The sequence below is a fragment of the Vicugna pacos genome, chromosome 34, assembly GCF_048564905.1.
Source record: "Vicugna pacos chromosome 34, VicPac4, whole genome shotgun sequence".
NCBI lineage: Eukaryota > Metazoa > Chordata > Mammalia > Artiodactyla > Camelidae > Vicugna > Vicugna pacos.
In genome coordinates this window covers 14,490,725-14,497,958 of record NC_133020.1, presented here as the reverse complement: position 1 = coordinate 14,497,958, position 7,234 = coordinate 14,490,725, and positions in this window count along the sequence as shown.

Sequence of the window (7,234 nt, the reverse complement as noted above, 5' to 3'; positions counted from 1 at the left end):
GAACTCCACAGCCTTATAAATTCATCTGTGTGTTTCTACTTCCAATTCAGCTGGTTCGAAACTACTCATTTGCTGTCCTCTCCACCTCCAGATCTGTTTCTCCTCCTGATCCCCCCATCTGGGTTTATCTGTTTTACAAAGTAGCAATGTCATCCTCTGAGTTACCCAGGCCAGGGTCCTGACTTCTTCCATTTCCTCACTCCTTACATCTAAGCCTAAATATCTGTTTAAAACAGTGGTTTGCAAGCCTGGCTGCAAAACAGGATCATCTGGAAAGATTTTAAAACATACCCATGCCTGGGCGCCACTCCCAGAAATTCTGATTTAATTGGTCTGTGGTGAGGTCAGGCTATGGAGAGCTTTAAAAACTTCCCAACTGATTCTAACATGCAGCCAGCATCCCCTCCCCATCCCCTGTTCCACCCTTCCGCACAAGGCAAATCTGATCTGAGGGGGTCAGAGGTGGGGTGCCAGGGTGAGGAGCGGGAGGCTCTCACTTTGGGCACAAAATTCAAGGAAGGGCCAAGACCCTCCGTCATCAAGATAAATTACAATATTAAAAAAAATCAAAATTAGTGTAAAAAAGTCCATGATAAACAACACATTGAAGTTTTATCAAAACAGGCTCTTGCGGTTTGTCTTACGAGCCTGCGTGGTTTCGCAAGGGGGACAATTGGTTTCAATCAGGCTGCGGTTCCCGGGCTGGTGTGGCTGTCAAGTCCCTCCCGTGGGTTTACACTGTTGACAGAGGCGTGTAAACAGATTGCGCAAGGAAGGGCTGTAGACTTTTTTTTTTTTTTGACGGGAGAGCTTTTGTTAACTTTTTCCATTGGGTTCGAAGCACGGGAGGCTGTGTGATGAGCATGACAGGGGTCCACACCGTGGCGCCGCCTCGGCTCCCAGTGCGGCTTGGCGCAGCGCGGGTGACCCGCCGCTGCTTCCGCGCCCTTCACCCCCCCCCCCCCTCCCCGGCCAGAGTCCTTTCGGGATGTAGGCCCTGTGTGAATCCCAGCTCTCCGGCCTCGTCTCCTCTTTCCTCTTCTTGCGCTGATGCTCTGGCAATAACGCGTGCCTTGTGTTTCCTCAGTGCCCCCTGGTTTCCCCAGCAGCCACGCCTTCACACGGGCGCGTTTTCAGCCTTGCAAATCTGGGGCATTGCAGTCAGCTGCGTAGTTGTTGTTGTTGCACTGCACGAGGACGCCAGGCTGAGACGGTGAGTGGGGCTGGCATTCAGCCTTGCTCCACTTCCAAGCCCCGAGCCCTCAGCGTGATGCTGCATCCCCGGGGTGGGGGTGGGGGTGTGCCGGCACATTTTCTAGTTCATCCGCCCAGAGGAGACATGTTTTTGTAACTTAGACAAAGATTCCCTGTTAGTGGCCGTTCTGAGTATCATTCCCAACATCACTTGACCCATGAATTCCTGCCTCCCAAACAAGACCGAGCTCAAGCTTTGACCCCCGCTGTGAAGTCTTTCTTGCCCTTAGTCTCCCAGACAGAGTGACTCTGTTACCAGCTCACCCTTTGCATGCTTTTATGATGGCAGCTAACTCAGTGAAGTATAATTATGTGATCAACTGCGGAGCCACAGGGCAGGCGCAGCAGTCTGGCATCCATCAGTCAGGAACAGGGTGGTTCTTTAATCAAAGGGTGCCTTTGAGGAACAACGAGTGGTAAGGTTAAACGTTCAGAGGGCTACTTCCTTGTTTTATTTCAGGGTACCAAACGGTTGAGTGGCCATGTCAGTCAGGCTGGGCGGGGCTAGCTGAGGTAACCACCTCAAATCTGGAAAGTTCTGCTTCTTGCTTACACAGCGTATTCATCACGGAACCTAGATGGCTGGGTAACCACCACTTGAAGCACTGCGCGCCACCATGGTGGAGGGAAAAAGCTCCTGAAAGGCTTGCACCAACAGTTAATTGCTTCTGCCTGGAATCGACTTTGGAAGTGACATCATTTCTGCTCCAAATTATTGGCCAGAATTAGTGTCATGGTCCCACCCAACCTCAAAAGGGACAGAAAGTGCAATCCTGCCATGTGCCTAGAAGGCAGGAGGGTTTGAAAACATTTGGCAAATAGCATCTATGACTACCAGATTTGACACTTTCCATAAAATTGACTGATTTTTCTTATTCCCTAAATAGCCCCTTCTACCAGTTGTTTTTGGTGTTCAGAAAGATGAGTTATCAACAGCAGAACGTGGCGATGACAGCTGTATCTAAAACTCCCAAACATAGTCTTTTTCTGGAAATCTTTCAGTGTGACATCTCTGCCCATAAATAAGGATTCTTTTGGGGTATGTGTCTATTTTATTTTATAGACATAGTTAAGATTATATTGTAAAAAACAGTGGAATGATAGTGGCCCCAGTGCAGTTTTAGATGAAATTCTTAGGATCTTAGTAAAAATAGAAAAAAAAATTTCATATGTGTATATATATAAAATAAATTGCCTAATCCATCCAATAGATGACATGAAATAGACAGTGGATGTGAAAACCATTTGTAAATTGTAAAATGCTAACATGTAAGTTCTATTTAAAAATAAATTATTACTGGCCCAAAGGACCAGTCATCCCAAAGGTCTTCGTGTTCTGAGATCTTTTCCTGCTGTTGGTATCTTCTCATTTCTTTCCTGCAGATTTTCATTTGCTTTTAAAACAAACCTCTAATAGGAACAGAACCACGGAAATTCTTTTAATCTGAATCAGTTCTATATCCAAAACAGAAATGGAAAAGCTCAGTTTTTCCAGAAACGAATTGCCCTGGGTATGACGCCATTGAATCAGATGTTGAGGAATTTAAAAATGGGTTGCAGACAAAGTCTATACAATTTCTTCTACATACAAATAAAGTACAGGGAAAACTACAACAAAACACTCCCTTTGTAGCATATATTTTAAAAAGCCAAGCTGCCTTCCCCCACCAATATATGCAAATCCTTAAACTCTTAAAAAACAGAAGAATAAGAAGTAAATTTCACATGAAAAAGGAATTTTAAAAGCACAGTGTGACCCTTTGGTGCATCTATATCATATAAAGAACATGTTACTGAGTTAAAAAAAAAGTCAGTTCCATAAATTGAAATATATTTGCAATACTATAACTTGTATATTTTCTTTATCTGTGTTTTACATCTTTTTAAATGGGTAGCTTCCTCTGTATCTGCTTTAAGCATATATTTCATTAACAGTTAGTGGATAATAATAGATGCAGTTGAAATTCCTACCAGTTTAGTTTTTCTTGAACCTTATGGTGATACAGAATTTGTGACTCAAGAACTTGTGACTATAATCATGTGAAATTCCTGTTGAAATGAAAAATTATGTCTGACCCCCAATGAAAGAATTATGTGTAAAATATAGTGTGAATAAATCTCACAGCAAATGTCAAACATTTAGTTAGATGTGAATGGGTTTCTCCAAGAACATACAAAAGTCAATAAAATCCTCTTAATTTTCACATTAAAAAAGAAAGTCTGCCTGGAGGATTCTTTCCCAAACCCAGACTTGATTTAACCACATCCTAAATATGATTCAAGTTCTAATAGTTCCACTGTCTTTGTAAAAATCCAGAAAGACAGCCAATGGTATTATCAAAGCACACCTGGGAGTTCTTTGAGTGATGGATGAGTTCAGTACCAGAGTCACTACTGAACTCACCTCTCTGATCTGACAGTTTGACCATCCTAGTCATACAACCCCTTTGATTTTCCTGAGACATTCTATTGTTTTTTTCCCTGAGACATTCCTGAAGGCAGTCCGAGAAGGGCATTCTAATAATGTTTTAAGCAACAGTGCATCTTTGATGCCTCCTGAGGTAATCACTTTGAAGTCCTTTGATTAAATAAATTCTGATATATGTTAAAATGCTCACAGAGAAAAAAAATGTGACAATGAATATATATATATGTTCATGTAAACTGAAAAATTGTGTTCTACACTGGAATTTGACACATTGTAAAATAATTATAAATCAATAAAAAATGTTTTAAAAATCTAAAAAAAATGCAAACTTTATTTAACTAATTTATCTTTGGAGAGTTGCAAACATGATCTCCCACAGGAGACCAGCAGTTTAAAACTGGATAAGCCATTAACACATTTTAAACAACTCCAAGAAAAAGTCTTTCTTTACTCAGCTCTCAAGCTTGACTTCTCAGAAGTCAAAGTCTTCACTCCCATTTCATGTTGATTGAGAAGCACTTCCTTCAAATGCGAAATACAGAGGCTTTTTTAACACGGAAGCAAAAGAAGATTTTCTAGTTTATTTCTCGTGAATCATGTGCTTTCAAGATAGATGAGTTGGCTTATTCTGAGAAAGATGCTATAGAAGCATCTTGTTTACCATCTGATTTTGAAGAGACTCATTCTGCCATAAGTTAAGTTAGACTTGGTGTGTGACAACCCTGTGTCACTATGTCATCAGAGAAAGTTTCTGGGAAAAGGTAGATTCGGAACAGATTATAGAAGGAGGAAAAGGCTAAGGAGGCATGCATCTGGCCAATATAAAGTCAATATAATCTTCAGAAAAGGGAACCTTTATTTAAAAGAAGAAAGAAGGAATAATGGGTAGAGACAATGAGGAAACTTTAGCTTGACCAGACCACAGGTTGAAATAAGGCTTAAGTAGAAGACCCTTTAAGCTTATGGGCAGATCATGAAATTTAATGCGGAGGGAAACAAACCTTTGATGCTGTTTGAAACAGGAAAAAAAAAAAAAACCCAAACATCAAGATGCAGGATATATTCGCTCTAACTGGACAGGTATTTAATTAGCACCATGTTCTAACTGAGCAAACCAGCCACGCTCCACCAGGAAGGTATTTTACAATGAAGTGTTTCACTGATACCCTTTCTTTTGGTAAATAAATAAAATCACATAAATAAAATCAGAAGAGGATGATCTAAATTACTCCAAAGAATAGACACATTTCACATTATGTAACCCATTATGTATAAGTGAATGAGTTTAGATCTTCAAATGGTACTTATTGAATTGAGTAATTGAGTGCAACATGCTAATCATAAAGGGTTTTATCTATTCTTGTAAGCGGTTCCTCGTGGATCCCCGTGGCCAAGGGGGGTTGTGGGGCGAGGGCAGGAGACGACAGGGTCCTCCCAGTACCTGACAACGTTCCAGCTCCATGAAATGGACCGAGGGGCTGTACTGGGTTCCCAGAGGGCGTTTTTGCTTCCTTCTGCCACGTGCCACCTTACAAATGAAGTCCACTCCTGAAACAGCCTGAGGGAGACACTAGCAACCTCACAACCCCCCAAATCTAACTACTACACGGTCTAAAATTTCGTAAAACTGTGCCATAAATCTCAGAGGCAATTTGGTGCCAAGAAGTTCAATTTTACCTTTATTTAGGGAAAACATACTGGGAAACAACATTAGCCATCCTACGTGACTTTAACGGGTTTATTGAAATTTGTCAGCTGACACAACAGAAACATCTCTCACCTGCAAAACTAAACAAAACAAAATTATGTCGAAAGTGTCATTGTATCACTTTGGGGATAAAAACTAGGAGGATCAGTAACAGTGCTTTTCTTCCAGAGCAGGTGTAAGGTTGCACGTCTTGCTGCCCTCTCAAATTAGGTTCTTTTTTATTTTTATTATTTTTTTAAAATTGAAGTATAGTTGATTTACGATGTTGTGTTAATTTCTAGTGTACAGCATAGTGATTCATTTATACATATATATATTCCTTTTCATATTTTTTCATTATAGGCCATTACAAAGTATTGAATATAGTTCTTTATTAGAACTATACAGAACCCAAATGAAGTTTTTTCATGTGGTTGATTGAATAGTTTGCCACCTAATCGATAGGTCAGAGTTTTAATGTTTAAACATTTTCTGTCCATTTTTTATGACCAATAAGGGCAGGAGGTCAAACTCTTGGATCACTTACCTTGGTGTTGGTTTGTGCTGAGAACATTGCTCAGGGTACAGATTTCAAAAAGGAGCTGCTCATCTGAGTGAGGCAGAAAAATACAGGGAAATGTTGGAATGTTGTGTAGGGGGTGAGCCCTTGAACGGCAGCTGGAGAATGGATTCTAGTCAGTTCTGCCCCTGACAAGCCATATGATCCTGGGCAATTAAGTCGCTTTCCTCTTCTGTAAAAGGAGATGTCGCAGAGGAAGAAGAGAATTAACACCGTGTTGAAACTGCCTCCCTCACCCTTCAGCCTGGGTTTGCCATCTCATTAGCCCCATATGTCGAGAGTTAAATGTTAGAGAAATGTTGCTTTTGCCCAAACAGCTCATTAAGTTCCCTGAAGAAAGTTCCCCTCCCACGGGACTGGGTTAATGATGGCTGTTACTGCTTGTGTGTAAGTTCACCTTCAGCCTAGAAACCTTGCCAATAAGCAGAGATAGGATGGCAAAGTAAAAATAACTGCTAACGATTTGAAGTTTTACAAGAGCCTTGTGATCTGGCCCCTGCGAGCAAGCAGAGGAACAAAGAAATGCTGCTCTTCCCTTGAAGGCCATGTGGCTCCGAGAAGCCTGCCATCTGCCTTCATCCTTTAATCTAGAACCCTCCTGCTTCCCTTTTTCCCTGAGCATAAAAGAAGTCTGAATTCTTACTCCGAGTTAAGATGGTTCTTTACAACATTAGTCCTCTCTTCTCGGCTTGCTGGCTTTCTGAATAAAGTCACCCTTCCTTGCCTCAACACTTTGTCTCTGGACTTACTGGCCTGTCGTGTGGTGAGGTGTATGAGCTTGGACTTGGTAACAGAGGGAGCAGTGTTCCTGAAATTCTCTGCGGTGTGTTATCTCCCCCACAAGACACAAAAGCTCCATCAAAGCAGGGCTGTGTTGCCTTGTCTGCCTACTGCTGAGTCGGAGAACAGTTCCTGGTACCTTGCAGGTGCTCAGGAGAGTCCCATCCATGCTGTACACTGGTCACTGAAAAGGTGTTTTTTCAATGTATGGAGTCTTGGCAAAAGTGCTTTCGCATAGCAGGCGCCCAACACTCACTGGTCTGAATTACCACATTTGGTTCTCAGGGGTGCACGCCTTACTTGTTAATACAGAAACAGAGGTGTGGAGAGGAGTGGCCTGCGAGTCTGAAGACTTGCCCCACTGCTAACTACTGTGCGACTTGGGGCAAGTCATTCCATTTCTCCAAGCTTCCCTTTTCTGCTCTGCGAGGTGGAAGGCTGAATTAGACCCTTAGAGCCCTTCAGGTGATACACCTCTGACTCTGGTCCTGTATGCCAGGGTCTT